We start from the raw sequence: 20,913 nt of genomic DNA, 5'->3' as shown, positions 1-20,913 counted from the left end.
TGTGAAATTTCTACATAGAGATCGTGTTGCCCTTTTCAAACTTGATTTTTTGAAGCTTGTCTTTCAGTGCCAGCTTCCTCTGATCGTTGTTGTTCTGATATAGATCTTTCAATGTTTTCCACATTGAAAATGGTGTCTCCTTCCCATGGAGGCTCGAGACAATGTGGTCTCAAACTCCCTCTAGGAGGATTCTCCTTGCTTTAGCCACACATTTCTTCCATTCCGCCAATTTTGTAGCATTAGTCGCTACCATCTTGGGGACTTATTGATCAATGAAGTCCTTTAGATCGTTATCCTCTAATACTACTTCCATGTGATCCTTCCAGGCTATATAATTCAAGCTACCATCAAGGGTATACTCGAGTCTCAAACCGTTGAATGCCATTGGTGAAATCGAGATGTGATAAGAACTTGATTTCTATAATCAGGAACCTCAAACTTCTACCTTCTCCCTTCTTGTATACTGTTCTTCACTTTGATCACCTTTGCTCTGATACCATGTAGAAATTCCCACTGTAGATCAACAGATTATGCAATATACTAAAGAAAAATAAAAGATCTACTTCTACAAAAAACTTTGCAGAAGTTTAATCGAATATGAGCAAGATTAAATAGAACACATATAACTGAGAATGAGAAATCAATCACACATGAACACAGAAGAATACTCTAGGGAAAGCCTTAGCTAAAAACCCCGATCTCTGTATTATCATACAAGTGGAAAATAGTCTGGATTACACAAATCATTAGCTCACAAGCTATCCTGCTCTCAGTACAATCCCTCTATTGCTCATCGACAGTCAAAAGCTTCTCACAAATCTTCTCCTCTTCCCTCCATGCCTCCTATTTGGTAGAGGGAATTACTCCCCTAGGGATTTTTGGGTGAAACCCTAGCAGACTGAAAGTTGTCTATTCAAAGAAACATGCATTCATACAGCCATTATGCTATTATAAGCAAATTCTATGATAAGGGTACGTACCTTCGGTCCTACGTTTGAGAAGGCCTTTAGGGTCCAAACCCTTCTTGGAGTTCCCTTATTCTCTTTTGTCCTGCAAAACAAACAATTCAAAGAACACAACAGTACATGGACAAAAACTTATAAAGAAACCATCTTCATGTTATAAAGAAAGGTAGTTAGTTATGAAATCCAAACAACCATTTACACATGAATTCAAAACATGAATATCATTAACATAAAGAAGATTCATTTCAGGAACCAAGACATGTGTTTCTTTTATTATAGACAAATAAAGTACATAAAAAGGAATATGTTCACCTGAGTCACCTTCAGCAGGCTCCAAGCAAAGCTTCCTTCCGGATCCATTCCAGCCTCAAGCCTCTAGCAAAACTCCTTCCATGACTCTCTCAATGATGTCATAAATGGTGGATGGACATCAACACACAAGGAAACAAAGGTTTCCTGTACAAAATGGGGGAAGTGCAGAAGGCACAAGGGACTTCAGACCTAGTCAAGGGAAAAATCTCAGCATAATAACCTTTCTCTCTATTCTCTCCCCTTAGGCCTTCCCTTTGAGGTCTTTTTATACCATCTCCAAAGTAGTTTTTTAGTTAGGAGTTGGCTGGGAACAGTTGGGCCACGGGCACTAACAGGTGATCAACAGGTAAAACCCGCGATCTCCGCCCGAAAAGAAGGAATTTTATATTTTTTTAAGTGTTTTAATACATACACGCGGGTTGGATATACACAGACCCACGTATACACGCGTTTAACTCAGGGCAATGTCACGTATAAGGGATAAAACACTGTTTTTTAAATTTTAGGACCAGGTCTAGAAGGAGGGGTTGCCCTAGGCCATGAGTACAGCATCACAAACCATAAGAGTGAGATTTGGAGCTATAACAGATGCCCCCTAATATATGAGGTCAGAAGGGGTACATGATGGCCGAAATATATTATGCGAGTACATGGAAAGGAAGTCTGTCAAAAACCAAGGAGGACTTCACTAGAATTCAGCCTGCCAAGCCACCAAAGGAGATCAGAAAGAAACACTATCTGAGGCGGGCATACCCATGCTCAGAAAAAGTAAAGCATGTCCGCATATCAAGTACAAGCGGATCCACTAAGTATACAAGTATAAATGACTGAAAGATACATAATGGATCATCTGATCATAATGAACAAGTACATGTCTGAATATCACATATAAGACTGTCAATGATGCCGAAAGATGCAACAGATCACTGATATCAAAAACTGATCCCAAAAGGTACCAACTGAACATGATGGAATAGGATGGTACTACACTGCAAACTCAGGTGCCAGCATATAGAATGTCGCCATGACTGACTGCAACATATAAAGTGGAGTGGTATCAACTAGCAACAACAGGAGCAACTGTCAAGTGAACTAATGAATGCTGATACAACCTGAGGTCTTCACTGACCATCGTGGTACATTTCTACACCATGGGAATAAATGATCTGAAGTCGACCATGTGAGAAATCGTTTGATTACCGGTCATTGATGTATACCGTTAACAAACGCAAGACTACTCACCGATAATGATAATGAGCGTCAAGGTACCCAGTACAATCTAACAAGTGTGAATAGATGAGCTGGAGTCGAACACCTGTAAGAATCTATCGATCAGGAGACAATGATGGTTTCCCACTCTCGATAGTGAAGGATCTGCCACTAATGACTGCAAACCCCAAGGTACTGCCAAATGGACTCTAGATCTTTGCCCCAGAGCAATGAGTCAGAGTCGATAGGGAAAGATCCGCTAGAAGGAAGGCATTAAGGCATCCTTCATCAATCTAGCGCGAGTGTAACCCGTAGGCCAATAATGTGGAAGGAATCGGACGAAAAAGATGTAGTAACCCAACCGAAGTACGTTTCCGGCGTACGCAAGATGTGGCTGGCGCACGGCAGAAACCCTCTGAACCAACCAATAATGAAAGCTGACACAGAGGCGAGGTATCCACCAATAGGGTCAAATGGAAACCAAGGTACTGCATGAATCCCAATGTGTGATAATGTAAGCTGATGTCGAACAAAAGGGAAACCACTCAGTCAAAGACCCATGATACTGATCGATGCTGAGCACAAGGTGACCTATCAATAATGAAAATAGGGCCAGGGTGCGGCTCTAGGCCTGTCCTCAGAGCAAGGTGTCGTCGTCGATAAGGACAAGACCCGCCAGCAAGAAGTCAATGGGGACCTTCTCAAACTGGCACGAGTAAAGGACCAATATAACTGATGTGATGATAGACATGACACTGACAACCAGGGATGGCCGACTGAAAATTGAGTCAAGAGACACCGCAAAGAGGCCGACTCAGGCTAACTTCCCTTGAACAAAAGCACGACTCAATGTGACTGTGTGGCAGCATATGATGACTCTGTATAAGTTCGCCATGCATGAGGCACGAACGAACCCTCCATATGATTGGAAGAGATAACCAATCGGGGGAGAACTGACTCAATAACAAGGTTATGGCATACCTAAGTCAAACTAAATCCCACCCATGCGGAGGAGACTTTTGTTTTGAGTGCTTTGTTCAAGGGCGACACGACTGACTCTAGCTGCCAACAATAAATGGAAATAATGTCCCGTTCCCGCTCTTTTTGGAATATTTAATTTTTTTGTCTTTTTCTGTTAAGCCGGAAAAAGAATAAAAGAATGCTATGGTACAGTGGAAAGAGCGAGTGTCAGTGAAATAGATGATCTAGTTCCCGGGAAAGGAACGTTCCTATGCTCAATGCAGGGAGGTGAAAACTGGTCAGTGACACTCAAAGGTATGTTCCTTCCACGGGTCAAGGTGTGTCAAGCTGCAGAAGTCAAAGGTATGCAAGGTTGATTTTGCAGACGTCATGGTCAAAAGTTGGCTTAAACACGAGTCCAAGTGAAGCCGGCTCTAGGCCAAAAGGTGCAAGTGGTCAACATGCAATGCAGTAGTACAACTCAACACAAAGGAGCCTCTAGGGTATAAGGCCAGAACGAAGCGAAGAAGCTAAGAAGAATGAGTCTTCAACGCATAAGTCATGGCGGGACTACAGAGGACTCCCGAGCCTAGGGATGAAAAATCAACATGAGTGCCAAGCAACAAAAAGGTACTAACTAGGGCACCCATGATAAGGTAGGCTCTACCACACAAGTCATGATACTTCTAAGCAATGAGAAGGTTCCGCACCATAACTTGGTGGGGTCGATCCTAAGGCAAAATGGAAAAGGAAACTGATAAGTGCACAATGCAGGCGGAAAAACCTAACCTATATGCCAGTTTCGAGAACCAATACCTGTCAGAACGGACCAACCATAAACTTCCAAAGGAGACATCTTCCAAGTTCTGTGAACATAAATAGGAACACTAGACGAGAAGTTAATGCATCCCACATATAAACTTCATATAAGATCTTGTGTTATAGAATACCAAACTTGAAAATGCGTACCTCATATGTACAATATGGTACAGGGGACCACGCAGCCTTGCGGCTTACGCATAATAGTTCTTCTGGACAAACCCTTTGCAGGGATCGGACCAAGGACTCCTTTGGTAGTCATAACTCATGGCTTCAAAGAGTTCCTCCTGTGAAGGCAAAGCAAGATCTGAGAAATCATGAGAACTACAAGGATTAAAAGAGGGAATTAAAGGGTCCCATGTCCCTATAGGAAGAATCTCTCGGTCAACTGCCGAGAACAAGTCCCAAGAAGGAGAATAATAGGTCAAAGGATTCTTCTTAGAAGCGATTGAACATTGAGGATTCAATGCCACATAATTGACCCGTGGCAGGGTAGAGTCTACTTGAACACTTGGAACAAACCAAGGGGCATTCTGTAATAAAGTCGAATTTGGGTGGTGATTATCAGATGCAAGCTGATCAATAGTGACAAAACTCCCGTTATGAGGAAAGCACATTACTCGAAAGAGTGAAGACACCACAGCATTCATAGCATAGACATAATCACGCCCAAGTAGCATATTAAAGTCTAAAGGGCTATTAACCACCATCATATTGATTAAGACAGTCTTCCCACCTAAAGTGATAGGCAATTGAGGAAGAACACCCATAGATTTACCAGGTCTTCTATCATAGGCTAACAACTGACTTTGAGCTGTCAACAACTTTGGGGAACCCAAAGCTTTCCAAGTCAAAGAGGATATAATACTTGCAGAGGATCCTTCATCCACCATACATCGATAGACATTTGTGGAATTAACCCTGACCTTTATTTGAAAAGGTGCAGCGGAAGGAAGACGAGGCTCAACAAGACTATCCCAATCAAAGGAAACACTCTTAGCACTTGGAGGGGGAACATTCGAAGTAACCGGAATGCCCCCTATACTAGAAGACTCTGTACTAGAGATCAAACAAACTCTTTTGTTAGGCCCTTCACCCCCCAAAAGAGGAGTGTAATCGGCCAGCGATTGCACTGGCTCTACCACATTATCAACCAATGGTTGATGGGATTGATGAGAAACCATATCAGGTTTAGGAGTAGAAGTACTTTCAGACTCAGACCATATCCTTTGAACCTCTAGAATACCAGGGCATAAATGAGTAAGATGGTCTCCCTTGCATATCTTACAAGGGAACTTAGGTTTAAAACTTCTACGTCCAGGTTTCTTATCAACCTCCATTCCACCAACATGACTAGCAGTGGTTCGCGGAGAGTCCTGAACATGACTTGCAGAGGTCGGTGACTCTTTGCTAGTATGACTCATAGTGACTAGACCTGTGCCCTCAGCAGGACTTGCAGCGGCTGAAGGCTCATCTCCAACATGACTAGCAGAGGTTGAAGATGAAGTGCTAGTGTGACTCGCAATGATTAGACTTGTGCCCACAGCATGAGTAGCAGTGGTTGAAGGCTCATCTCCAACGTGACTCGCAGAGGTTGAAGATGAAAGGATAGAATTATTCTTTTTCTTTGACTTCCTTTTTCTCCTCTTTTTAGATTTCTTGTGACAAGAAGGAGGAGAAGAAGGAACCCCAGATTTCTCTTTGAAAGAAGATGAACAATTAGCACCCATGTGATGCCCTTGAAATAAAGCATTCAACTGAGAGGCTTCAAGAGCATTTGGAATATTCGGAGTGGACCACAGCCAAACGGGTAGTCCAACATTCAACCCAGGAATATTCAAAGTGGCCATCAAGGGAGTACCAACATTTCCAAAGGAAGGAAAAGCACAAGGATCCCCTTTCGGGAGGGCACCTTGGTTGGTTTCCACGGGAATATTGGCCATATCTAACTGATCCAAAGACCCTTCCCTTACGGGAATATAGAAATAACTTTTCAAGGAATATGGATAAGCAATCAAAACCTTTGCCCTTGAGGAGGCAACTCCACAACTTCTAAAAGAACAACCAAAAGCCTTTCAAGATCGGTAGAGTGGTAAGCCAGTCACTCAGAACACAAAGTCCAAACGTGACTAGACAAAAATACCTAAAGCCAACTATATACAAGGAGCAAAGAGCACTCACTAAAAAGTCCCTAAAGATATCAGCCAGTCAAACAACTTCCAAGTATTTCCGCTTCGGGTGATGAGGACCGGACACCAAAATACAAGAAAGTGGAGTCAGGGGCCTTCCGAAGATAGTCTGGGATAATGACGGCCCAGTCCTATCAGCGAAGGTAACAGAGGAAGTTACGCTGACCTCCTAACAACAGCCTGCGCCGGTGCAAGCCCCCAAGCTTCGCAAGGGTGCCCTCCAGTAGTACCGTTGAGAGTGATGCAACGTCAACCTCAGGTGCCACGGGATTCCCCTCCGCAGCCACCTGTGTAGTTCCCTAGGAGCAGCAACTATGGATACCAACTCGTCGCAGAAGCCAGGCGGAACAGTCGTGAGGTAAGTTCAGACAAGTAGGAGAGGGGGTATCTCTCTTCCCTGTCTTCACAGACCCTCGTGCTTAACTCCCAGATCCGGAGCTTTCCTAGTCTTCCTAACGCTATTGGATTTTCTCTCGTTATTCAGACTCCTACGTTTGACGTTTATATGGCCTTGGAGAGTTAACTCTCCACTCGCCTAATCCAAGGCCCTAAAATCCTAATCTTGTTGGTGTAACTGACTAAAACAAAAAGTTCTAGTGAATTTTAGTTAGCGCTTGATTTTATTAGGCTGTTCTTTAAGTCACAAGGTAACGGAAGTGAAACTAGTGGTGTTTTTTGACGCAAAAGAAATTAATAAAAACTTAACTACATGCACATGCACTTTTTCGTTTTTCGATGAAGAGCAATTTCTATAGGGTTCGGAGGTACTTCTAATAAACAAATTTTTCTTTTTCTTTTCAAACTCCACACTCACAAAAGTTAACAAAACTATGGATGCCTAAAAAGATATGCAAATCTATCCTAATGCAACAAATATATGTTGATGCAACAAAAAATGAAAGTTGCTTGCTTATCAATCTTTATCTTGCCACTTAAAATGCCTAGATGGAATATGAGATGTTACCATCCATTTCGTCTAAACACTAAAAACAAGTACTAAGACAAACATAAAGCACTTTCACTTCACTAAAAGGAAACCAAATGAAAAGCAAGTTCAAGAAAGCAAAACTAAGATTTTCAAAAGATTTTCTTCAAAGCAACAAACAAAAAAGTCTTTTCAAAAAATGCTCTCAACAACACTGAAACTTGTGATTGAAGAATAGGCAATTAAACACTTTTGCGAATCAACACCACTTAATGGATGAAAACCCAACAAAAATAAATGTGTTTGAAATCGCTCTTAACAATCAAAAGCAGCAATGAAAGCCTTGGCAATGAAAACCAAAAAGATAAAAAAGACAAATTCCAAGAAAGTGTCAAACAACAACTTTCATGAAACAAAGAAGTAGATGGTCACAAAAAGTGATTGTGTCAAGCAAACAAAAAGTCACCAAAAGCAAGATTAACACAAAGATTGAATTCAATCTTCCTACCCTGATGAAACAGAGCATCCAAGATTCCTAGCAAGAAATCTTGCGTGCTTTAGCCGAAAACGATGACGCTTGCAATCAACAAAAAACAAGACCAATACTCCTTATAATCCGAGAGAATTCAGAACGAGATGCTCGCTGTAAAACAAATAACTGATACTGGAAAATGACTGTTTCAGACTGACTCAAACCACCAGACAAGCCTTCAGAGACTAAAAATATTTATAAATCTCGAAAATTGCAATATATACGCGACTGTACTTAAGTACAGATTGCGTGTATACGCGACTGTGTTTGAGGAAACCTGCGTATACGCGGGTTCACTCAAAGAAACAAGCGTATATACGCCTCTGTATCTAAGAAAAACAGCGTGTATGAAAAACTTCAAGAAAAATAAAAAATAAACTGAAGAAACTGGCAAAGCTTAAAGTTCAAGAACAGACCAGACAGTAAGAGCAAGCAGACAAGGCAGCTGAGCCCTGATTGGCTTGAAAAACACCCAAACTAGGAACAACAAGAGTGTTGTCCCTAGTGGAGTCTCCAATTCTGGTAGAGGGAATTACTCCCCTAGGGCTTTTTGGGTGAAACCCTAGCAGACTGAAAGTTGTCTATTCAAAGAAACATGCATTCATACAGCCATTATGCTATTATAAGCAAATTCTATGATAAGGGTACGTACCTTCGGTCCTACGTTTGAGAAGGCATTTAGGGTCCAAACCCTTCTTAGAGTTCCCTTCTTCTCTTTTGTCCTGCAAAACAAACAATTCAAAGAACACAGCAGTACATGGACAAAAACTTATAAAGAAACCATCTTCATGTTATAAAGAAAGGTAGTTAGTTATGAAATCCAAACAACCATTTACACATGAATTCAAAACATGAATATCATTAACATAAAGAATATTCATTTCGGGAACCAAGACATGTGTTTCTTTTATTATAGACAAATAAAGTACATAAAAAGGAATATGCTCACCTGAGTCACCTTCAGCAGGCTCCAAGCAAAGCTTCCTTCCGGATCCGTTCCAGCCTCAAGCCTCTAACAAAACTCCTTCCATGACTCTCTCCATGATGTCATAAATGGTGGATGGACATCAACACACAAGGAAACAAAGGTTTCCTGTACAAAATGGGGGAAGTGCAGAAGGCACAAGGGACTTCAGACCTGGTCAAGGGAAAAATCTCAGCATAATAACCTTTCTCTCTATTCTCTCCCCTTAGGCCTTCCCTTTGAGGTCTTTTTATACCATCTCCAAAGTAGTTTTTTAGTTAGGAGTTGGTTGGGAACAGTTGGGCCACGGGCACTAATAGGTGATCAGCAGGTAAAACCCGCGATCTCCGCCCGAAAAGAAGGAATTTTATATTTTTTTAAGTGTTTTAATACATACACGCGGGTTGGATATACACAGACCCGCGTATACACGCGTTTAACTCAGGGCAATGTCGCGTATAAGGGATAAAACACTGTTTTTTAAATTTTAGGACCAGGTCTGGAAGGAGGGGTTGCCCTAGGCCATGAGTACAGCATCACAAACCATAAGAGTGAGATTTGGCCTATAACACTATTTCCTTGTGCAATTTTCCTTGGGGTCTAGTGCTGCCACCTTTGTGAATTGGCCTCTTCACACACTCACTAACCTCTAATCTAACTGCGAAATTCTGAAGGAGATAATTCCTTCTGCATGGATGAGTTTCCTTTATAGGAAAAATCCTCCAACTGATAGTACACTGTTCCTTCCTCTAATCTCAACTGGGTCTCTGACTGAACTGACGTGCATGAGTTATTTATGAGAGAATATTTAGTTATCTGGCAAACACTAGTTGCATGCATGCATGCATTAACTAACTGAACTCAAAATTAGTTCCTCCAACTGTTTGGAACTAATTTAATAGGAATTAACTCAGTTAACTGAGCTAACTAATTACAACTCAAATACAACTCATCCTTATCTCCTTAATTAAGGGATAACTTCCTCAATCAAAGGGATAACTGTTGCATGTCTTCACAAAGACTTCATGTTTGATTTTCTCCAACTAATTAACTCAAGATGAATTAATTAATTATTTTACAAACAATTGCTAAGATCAAATTCGAATTTTACTCTCAAGTTTAGTTCAAGGACTAACTAAAATTGGAATCTATCCCAAAATACTATTTATAGCAATGTTATTTTTAGCACTTCTATTTTTAGCATTTCTTGTTGCTATTTTCAACACAATTTTAGTCAAAAGATCGATCAAACAACGACAATAAATCCCAAGTCAACATTGGTCAAAGAAAAAAAAGAAAGGTCAAACTTCATTGGAAACTGGTGTCTTCCTCATTTGCATATGTGAATGAAAATCCTTGTTTCAGATTGAATGGATGAGTTGTGATGGATGCCAAATGAGGTCAATCGAATGACAATATATATCTGTGCTAGGGGATGGGTTTTGACCTTGGCGTCAAACCCCTTCAAGTGTTGATGCTGACTTGGACAACTTGAAAATACATAATTTCTTCTTTGTTTTGCCCATGAAAATGCTGACTCAAGCTACCAATTTTCAACACTCTCTCTTATATAGGAAATCAATTTCCATTCTCTCTCTTGAGATCAATCTACTCGACCAATCCATTGGTTTCTTAGACTTAATGATCTAAGGGAGAGATCACAAAGTTAATCTCATCGTAAGGAAAGATACATAGAATCAAACTCATCCCACAAGCCAAAACCCAATGACATCAAGGTCAACACCCAACTAACCATGGGATTAATCAATGAGGCAAAACTCTCCAACCATATGCAATGGTTTCTCAATCAAGTACAGTGACTGAAGAGAGAACTAAAAAATCATTCTTCTTGACAAAGTCCACTTGGTATCTCAGTTAAACACAATGACTCAAGGAAGATAACTCAAAATCATTGTCCCTGACTAAACCCACTGGTCTCTCAGTCAAACACAATGACTTAAGGGATCACCCCAAGCATCAAAACCAAACTCCCCAATGGCATTGGTTTCTCATTCAATGACCTAAGGGAGTAACCAAGACAATCTTCTCAAACATAAACCAAGGTTTCTTAGCTAATGCCAAGGAAAATCGTTAATCTCATGATGCTATACAATCAATTCTCCCTCTCTCCAAGAGAGGGATTCTCAACAAATCCAATTTGTTCTCTGAAATAATAAAACTTCATCTGGCATAGTGGCTTTGTCAAAGCATTAGAAACTTGGTCATCAGTAGGGATGTATTCAAGCCTCAATGTTGGAAAAACTGAGAGGAGGGTGAATCAACATTTTTCTTCAATTAGTATATATTTAAATTTACAAATAATTATTTTTTATTAACATAAGATAACCATAAAAATTCATTAAAACCATTCAACAATGAACGACATAAAATACATTGGAAACAAAGATTTTTAGGTGGAAACCCCTCCGGGACAAAAACCACCAAATGATTCTTAATATTTGTCTTCAATAAAATGTACATCAATATTTTCAGCTCCAACTGAGGGAGGCTCCAACTCCATAGTTTACAAGCTTCAATCTGAAGGACGCTCCAACCCCCTAGTTTACAAGCTCCAACCTATAGGACACTCCAACGCCTTGTTTACTAGCTGTAACCAGAAGAAAGCTCCAACAACCTAGTTTACAAGCTCTAACCTAAAGGATGCTCCAACACCTTGTTTACCAGCTGCAACTAGAAGGACAATCCAATGCCCTATGCAGGCTCTAGCCTGAAGGAGACTCCACTCTCCTTCCTTGCACCACCCTACCACCCTGATCAACTGACATAACACGTTTCACAATTTTTAGACTATATCCACTTGTGCACATATATCAATACAAAAATAAATAAAATACAAGAAATTACGATACAATTTTATCAATCAAATCTTCCTCAACTCAATCTGCACATCAAAATCTATTTCTACACTAAACATCAAACTTCATCAAATCACTGATCAACACTGTAATGGTAATCATCAACCTTTACATAAAACCTCTGTTGAATTGCTCGAATCACATTAGCTTTCTTTCTGAAAATAAATATGTCTCATTCTCTACCACAAACCCTAGCTTAACAAATCATAAATATAATATGTTTTTTGGTGCCTTAGAAATGATTCTGAGGCTGCTTCAATACCCAATCTATCTTACCTGTCATGATCACTATCTATTATTTCAATGCAATGTGATTTAATACTATTTCATTGCATATGTGAAGGATCCCTGATTTATATTTATGATTACCTGACAGATTAAGAGATTCAATGTTTCTATCTACACATATGCTTTCATGCTAAATGATGTTACAGGATAGAGTGTGTGGCTTCAGATTTTTTGTAACGTTTTACAAGAGACTTAGCAACTTAACAACTTCACAATCCTAATCAGCCTCCACCCTCATAGATTCAGACAAAAATCACTCTTTGTTTCATGAATGAATATATGAAAACAATCAAACACGATGTCACTCATTATTCCAGGTCAGAGAATTCTTCAACATTATAACCACTTCGAATTTAAGCCCAATTAGAAAACTGGATCACAGTTTTCTTTTCTTGTATTTTATACGATCTATGCTATACTAAACAAGTAAAAGATATCAAGCGGTCCCTCCAAGACAAGTGCGATTTCACCTAGATTCAAATCACACTATATTAAAAATCACACCAGCATTGTATCCATAGAGGTATATAGCTATATAGAGCCTAGAGAAACCCTTAAATCAAGAAAAGGACCCAAAATTAAGTTGATTTAAAATTGAAGATTTTATGCCCTTAAGATCTATTTGAATGATTTCGCTTTGCCAAAATAATCACACGAGTCTCCTTCACTAGTTTACAAGAGCCACAATGATGATGTGCTTGAGAAAAGTCACTTATGTAGAGAATCTTTGCAATGGATATTCTTTAGAATGCATCAAAGAAAACTCATTAAACATAACTAAGAAAGCATAGATCTTTTCATCCTTTTAACCACAAAAATTATTTTAGAAGATTAGGTGTTGAGTTACAATCTTTGTGGAGGATCCAAGTCCATTTTATAGTAGATGAGAGCTCGTTAACCATGGGCAGAATGACTTTAGTTTTGTTGGTACTTTCAAATTCAACTTTTCATTTTGAAGCCAAAATAGGAGGCTGATTGCCATGGAGGGATGAGACGATTTGAAATCTCTTTAATAATTATTTTTATATATTTCTTCTTGCATTTCCTCTATGAGTTTTTTTGTAACATTCTTTTGTATTTTACATTTACATGTCAAAAAGAAAAGAAAGAATACAAAAATAAAAATATAAAATATAAAAAAAAAGAAAATGAAAAATGAAAAAAATAAAAAAATGAATATGGAAAAAATGACAAAAATATCAAATGAATCCCTAGAAAAATAAAACTAGTGAGCAAATTGAAATTCCACTTTCAAAATTTGAAAATGTTAATTTTTTTATTTTTATTTTTATTTATTTATTTTTTAAGCCTTGTTTATTATGCTTATTTGATTTTTATTATGTTATAATACCAAAAATTTATTTTTTTGTTTGCAAATAAACACTGCACTAAATGCCAAGATCTACGACGGACAAGGCATCCCCCCCTGCACTCTCGACAGTTAACATGAGGGGAGTGGGGGGGCGGGCAAGAGGGCAGCGGCGGGGCGAAAAGCTGTTTCTCTCGAAACTACTAACAAAGACGTGGCAACCATTAAGCCATGTCGGGGGGTCACCTCCTAATACAGCTTACTACTTTCACCCCCCGTGCAATACCACGTTCGCCTCCTGCCAATGACTTGTCCTTCCGCCACTCCTTTCCTACCATGTGTCTTCCCCTTCACCACTGCTTCCTCACCATATAACCATTACCCCTCGCCACTCCACTTCTTTCACTTGTCCTGCCACATCACTCTCTTCCACGTCATATATCTGTTAATGTTCAAAAATCTACTGCGAATTCTCTTATATACGTTATCTCATAAATTCCCAATCGTATATCGTTTTGCTAATAAAACCTCTCCACTCCACAGATGTTAATCTTGCCGTTATCAAACCGATTTAGTTGTTATAAAATCCTTTGATTGTAGTAGTTCTTTTCCTTTTTCTCTCCATTGATCCTGTAGGAGAAAAGTAAACTGCCACCAGCTGCTAGCTTTCGACAACAATTTTCCTGTGCACAGTCAACAATTTTCATGGGTAATCCTGTTCTTTGGACTTTTTTATTAAGCTTTTCTCTAGTAATTTTTTTTTTCTATATACCCTCCACTTTTGTAATTTCAAACCGTAAATGAAAGGAAAATGATACAAAGTCAAATCCCCTCATTTCCCCAGTACCAGATTTTAACAAGGCTCCCTTAATAGACATCCAATACAAAATTGCAGAAAGCCTGTCTGAATTTGACCTCTACGAGCTCCATAACTGGGAAAAGAAAAAGTACCTGTATAAAAGTGACGAATTGAGTATCTGGGAATCCTTTCTCCCACAATTGTTTTCCCTGATACACACTTTTTCCTTGAGTTCTCTGTCTTGTGCCACCTTAGATAATTGCTGAGTCAAAAAGATGTCATTTCCCAAAACAATGAAGTCATTTTCTCCATTTCCCCTGAAAGTATCTGCAAGGCCCTGCAAATTGAATATTAGGCCTCCCATCATCCTTTTTCTACTGATATTTTAATGGAATTATATAACAAACTGACATTCCCTCAGAGAGCCCAAATTTTTGAGTATTTTCTTCTCAAAAATGCTAAATTACCCAGGACCAGTCCCCTGTATCCAACTTCAATTTTGCCTAAAATGTCAAAGCATGTAATTTATATGGTAACTTGACTGCTTGGGTACCATAATGATCAATGAGTAGATGATATAGTGTTAGGATTTTGATCTACTTCTGCACTCGGGAAACCACTCTCCCTCCTTTTCAATTACAGTAAGTTTTTGGCCAACTCAATCCATGACCAGTTTGTCAATTTTGAAGTAGAAGGTGTCTTTAAGTATCAGTCAGTCCTATTTTACCTTATGCTATGTTACCAATAAGACAAATTTAAGTTCCATTTACTGAAGAAAGATAGGGAAGGTAACCCCTGGTTAGTTATTCACTAGAATTCTCTAGTTAGAAAAAACTCAGAGGAGTATTGTTATGCTGATTATGTTGATAAATTGTTATATACCTCATGCTGTTTACTAAGAAGTGATGTAATACCAAGGGTTTCACTAGAGATAAGGAAATTTTTACATCTATCAGAGCAAGCCAAAGTTGGATACTGGAATTTATACTAGAACTACATTGAGATTAGAGTTTATGGATAAAAATTTCCTCCTTACAGGTTACCAGTTTTTGTACTTGTTAGGATCTTTGCATTGGAATACTCTAGGCAAATGTTAAATATGGATGGAGTGATTTTGTCTCTTACAAGAAGAAAGCACAATTCAAACTAAAAGGTCATATAGGGCCCTATATCATCAACACTAGAGTTGCCACAAAGGAAATAAATGCAATCTTGAGTCAAATGAAATTCAAACTCAATTTTTCTTGGTCTTATCATCCTTAGGGCATCATTTCCAAGCTCATATTGGAACATAAAAGTAATTCCTATGCACACATGCCAAGGCCTAATATTGAACAATATGCCAATCAGGAAGAATGGATAGAGGGTACTTTACAGGAAGCTGAAGAACAACTAGTCAATCGGTCATCCATGTAGACACCTCTTTCTAAAGAAAAGATATTCAGAAGGGAAAGAGAAGGCATGTACCCAAATGACTATGAAGCTGCACAATTTCTTGTTTTCAAAAGGAGAAAGACCAATGACCAAACTAATACTCAGATGTTAGATTCTCAAGTGAATCCTTAAGTGATTACTATTCAAGATGAACTCTAGAGGAAGGGGACATAGAGCAGCCAACCATAGTGATTTTATCAGGGGCCTCTGTCATTCCTTCTAATCAAGTAGAAGAAATAGTACAATCACCTACTATAGAAGCAACAATCCAATATCCAGTATCGTTTAGTTCAAATATTTCAACTCAGCAGACTATCTTTTCAAGATAGAAGGAAATAAAATTAAAAAATGAAGCTTTGAAGGCTTCCACCTACTTTGAGTTTTGGACGCAGACTACTAAGACTAAACACATATTACTTTTTGCATTTGATTTAGAAAAAGGATAGTTCTAGATGGCCTTCATGGAACCTCTAGTGCCAGCCGGGGGGGGGGGCGGGGGGGGGGGGGGGTGGGCGCAAAATGCTGTTTCTCTCGAAACTACTAACGAAGACGTGGCAACCGCTAAGCCATGTCAAGGGGTCACCTCCCAATACTGCTTACTTCTTTCACCCCTCGTGAAATACCATGTCTGCCTCCCGCCAATGACTCATCCTTCTGCCACTCCTTTCCCACCATGTGTCTTCCCCTTCACCACTCCTTCCCTGCCATATAACCATTACCCCTCGCCATTCTGCTTCTGCCACTTGTCCTGCCACGTTACTCTCTTCCACGTCATATATCTATTAATGTTCAAAAATATACTGCGAATTCTCTTATGAACATTATCTCATAAATTCCCATCGTATATCCTTTTGCTAATAAAACCTCTCTACTCCAAAGATGTTAATCTTGCCATTATCAAACCGATTCAGCTGTTATAAAATCCTTTGATTCTAGTAGTTCTTTTCCTTTTTCTCTCCATTGATCCTGTAGGAGAAAAGTAAACTGCCACCAATTGCCAGCTTTCGACAACAATTTTCCTGCGCATAGTCAACAATTTTCATAGATAATCCTATTCTTTAGGCTTTTTTGTTAAGCTTTTCTCCAATAATTTTTTTTTTATATATATATATATATATATATATATATATATATATAGATAGATAGATATATACCCTCCTTCACTTTCGTAATGTCAAAGTGTAAATGAAAGGGAAAGGATACAAAGTCAAATCCCCTCATTTCCCTGGTACCAGATTTTGACAAGGCTCCCCTAATAGACATCCAATACACAATTGCAAAAACCCTATCTGAATTTGACCTCTACGAGCTCCATAACTGGGAAAAGAAAAAGTACCTAGATAAAAGTGATGAATTGAGTATCTAGGAATCCTTTCTCCCACAATTGATTTTCCCCATGCTCACTTTTTCCTTGAGTTCTCTGTCTAGTGCGACCTTAGATATTTGCCAAGTCAAAAAGATGTCATTTCCCAGAGCAATGAAGTCATTTTCTCCATTTCCCCTGAAAGTATCGGCAAGGCCCTGCAAATTGAATATTAGGCCTCCCATACTCCTTTTTCTACTGATATTTTAATGGAATTATATAACAAACTGACATTTCCTTAGAAAGCCCAAATTTTTGAGTATTTTCTTCTAAAAAATGCTAAATTACCCAGGACTAGTCCCCCATATCCAACTTCAATTTTCCCTGAAATGTCCAAGCATGTAATATATATGGTAACCTGATTGCTTGGGTACCATAATAATCAATGGGTAGACAATATAGCATTAGGATTTTGATCTACTTTTGCACTTGGGAAACTACCCTCCCTCCTTTTCAATTACAGTAAGTTTTTGGCCAACTCAATCCATGACCAGTTTGTTAATTTCAAAGTAGAAGGTGTCTTTAAGTATCAGTCAGTCATAGTTACCTTATGCTATTTTATCAGTAAGACAAATTTAAGTTCCCTTTACTGAAGAAAGATAGCGAAGGTAACCTTTGGTTAGTTATTTACTGGACTTCTCTGGTTAGAAAAAAATCAGAGGAGTATTGTTATTCTAATTATGTTGATAAATTTTTATATACCTCACGATGTTTGCTAAGAAGTGATGTAATCCCAAGGGTTTCACCAGAGATAAGGAAATTTTTACACCTATCAGAGAAATCCAAAGTTGGATACTAGTATTTATACTAGAACTACACTGAGATTAGAGTTTATGGATCAGAATTTCCTCCTTACAGGTTGCTAGTTTTTGTACTTGTTAGGATCTTTGCATTGGAATACTCTATGCAAATGTTAAATATGGACGAATTGCATTTTGTCTCTTACAAGAAGAAAACACAATTCAAACTAAAATCTCATATAGGGCCCTACATCATCAACAGCTGCCGCAAAGGAAATAATTGCAATCTTGAGTCAAATGAAATTCAAGCTCAATTTTTCTTGGTCTTATCATCCTCAAGGCATCATTTCCAAGCTCAGATTGGAATAGAAAAGTACTTCCTATGCACACACACCAAGGCATAATATTGAAAAATATGCCAATCAAGAAGAATGGATAGAGGGTACTTTACAGGAAGCTGAAGAACAACTGGTTAGTTAGTCATCCATGCAGACACCTCTTTCCAAAGAAAAGATATTCAGAAGGGAAAGAGAAGACATGTACCCAACTGACTATGAAGCTGCACAATTTCTTGTTTTCAAAAGGAAAAAGACCAAGGACCAAAATAATACTCAGAAGTTATATTCTCAAGTCAATCCTCAAGTGATTACTATTCAATATGAAATTTTAGAGGAAGGGGACACAGAGCAGCCAACCACAGTGATTTTATCAGGGACCTCTATCATTCCTTCTAATCAAGTAGAAGAAATATTACAATCACCTACTGTAGAAGCAACAGTCCAATATCCAGTATCATCCAGTTCACAGATTTCAACTCAGTAGAGTATCTTTTCAAGATACAAGGAAATAAAATTAAAAAATGAAGCTTTGAAGGCTTCCACCTACTCTGAGTTTTGGAAGCAGACAACTAAGACTCAACACATATTACTTTCTGCATTTGATTCAGAAAAAGGATAGTTCTATATGTCCTTCATGGAACCTCTAGTGCAAGCCCCTAGGAGTGCTGAAGACAATAAAGCCTTGATTTTTTCAATTGATACCAAGAAATACATGAAATCGACTAGATAGATTTACATAAACAAATAGGGGAGTTGATCTTTTCATCACTCACTAGTTTAACAATGACTGTTTCTAAATTACATTCATCTTTGAATAACATGAATTCTCAGTTAAAGATTGAAAATATGTCATCATTTGCTAAGGATAATAGGATCAAATCTTTGGAAGATTTGATCATAAATCTAGGACATGATCCTAAGGATATCAAAGCAGTAGAAGAGTTCATCAAAAACAAGGAAGAAAACATTCAAGCATTGAGGAAGCAACTGAAGCTACCCTCCAAAAAACATCCTTAAGCTAAAGAGGTTGCCAATATAGAAATGGAGAAAGAATTTTTTTTTACTATAGTGGTTGAGCAAAGTGTACAGATACAAAATATGGAGCAAGGCATGGAAGCACTATTGAAAGAAAAAGAATTGTGGGAAGCATCATGAGCAGCTACATCAGGCACAGGTACAATGGCAAAAATTTCAGCAAAGACTATAGTTTCAAAATCTATAGAAGAACTTACCAGAGCTATGGATGAATTATCAGCAGTTCAACCAGAAAAAGAAAAATTGTCAGCAACATTGGCTAAGATGGAGGAGAGTAAACTTAAAACCGACAATGCATATTTGTCAGAACTCTAGAAAAACTACAAACTCATGCAGCAGGTACAAAAATATGAAGACTAGTCCTTTGTCATTCAAATGTTAGTAGAGGATAAGAACAATATTTTGTAGAATATAAATGTCAACATAACAAATATTTTTCCTTCAATACAGATTAATTTTGAACAAGAAGAACTTGTGCATAGAGTTAAGGCAACAATAGAAAATGCAAAGGTAGATTTGGAGCACAGGCCAGAAGAAGAAAAAAAGATCATCAAGCTACTAACTTCCAAAACCAAAGAGGAACTAGAATACTTGAACATTCCAGACAGAACAACAATAGTCATGGAGGTTAAGAGGATATTGACCAAAAAGAATTTGATGATACAGTTGGAAAATAAATGCAAAGATCTTGAGTTGTAGATCAGAAGGTTCAACAAAAAATTTACATTATTGCAGGAAAAAGGCTTGCCTACTCTCAAAAATTCTAATGGAAAATTAATCCCATTAGTAAACTACCAAGAACAACTGTGCAACATAGGTGTTGATACTTCCAAGTTTGCAAAATCTAAAGGAAATATTAGTGGGGAACCATTCATATAGGGAATATAATTTGGTTTAAATATCCAGCATGAGGTCCACCACATTTTTGAAAATAAACCAATTTTTGACACTTACACCGAGGTGGATGAAAGGTTCAAAAATGTGGTTAGGTTTTCTATCCTAAGTGAAGAAAGGTGGGACTGGTTGCAAGAATTTATCAAGTGAAGTGTAACTAAAGCACAAAAATTTTAGCATAAAAGGAACAACATTTCTAGTGAAGTAGCAATAGTCATTACCAGACTCATACATAGCCTCAATAATGCAACAAATTTTCAACAGGTTTTCCTATTTTTCCATCTATATCTAAAAATATATGCCTTTACACAAATATTATTTTGTAAATGTATTTAATTTGAAATCCAATCTGAGATGTAAAGGTTTCTATAAATACTTAGAATAAAGACTTAGAAATGGTTGAACCATTGTGATAGACTTTTGAGTAGACTTGTATCCTTCGAAGTTATTTTTGAAATAATAAAAGGATTCTGGATTCATTTCAAAACAACTTGTGTCCTTGTAAGTTCTTTGTCATTATAGTTTCACTATGTTTTAATCTGTATATGCTTGAAGTTTATCGAAGTTCTGTGTATGATAATATTGAGTTTCAATTTATTTGAAATCCCCCATGAAGTTATAATCCTTTACAAAGATTAGTTAATTAAACTGTCTGTTTGTTTGTTTGATTTAACTCCTCTACATCACTAAATTGTCATCTTCCCTTAAGTTTCAAACATATATTATTTGGCTGTAAAAGTATTTTACACGCATCCACTGTATATGATTGGTTAAATAATCTGTTTGATGTTTAACAAATCATATAGTTTCTAAAGTTTCAACCTTACATATCTCATCAAAGCTAAATTATTGTTAGAGGTGAAGAATCAACCCTTCTAATAAATCATAAGTAATTAATAAATTACACCTGCTTAAACATTTTAGATCTTTGGTCATCCAAGAAATTTTAGGAACCAACAAAA

The 20,913-nt window shown here is 38.0% G+C and overlaps 1 pseudogene; it reads right to left on the bottom strand.

Moving 5' to 3' along the window:
• LOC149146884 (soluble inorganic pyrophosphatase 1, chloroplastic pseudogene) overlaps positions 1-20,913 on the bottom strand; it is a 53,627-nt pseudogene that overhangs the window by 10,969 nt on the left and 21,745 nt on the right.

The sequence above is a fragment of the Pinus tabuliformis genome, chromosome 9 (assembly GCF_031772625.1).
Source record: "Pinus tabuliformis cultivar Carrire ecotype Pingquan chromosome 9, CPIR1, whole genome shotgun sequence".
Classification (NCBI taxonomy): domain Eukaryota; kingdom Viridiplantae; phylum Streptophyta; class Pinopsida; order Pinales; family Pinaceae; genus Pinus; species Pinus tabuliformis.
The sequence above is the reverse complement of the archived record's forward strand: the minus strand, read 5'-3'. Positions and strand labels throughout refer to the sequence as shown.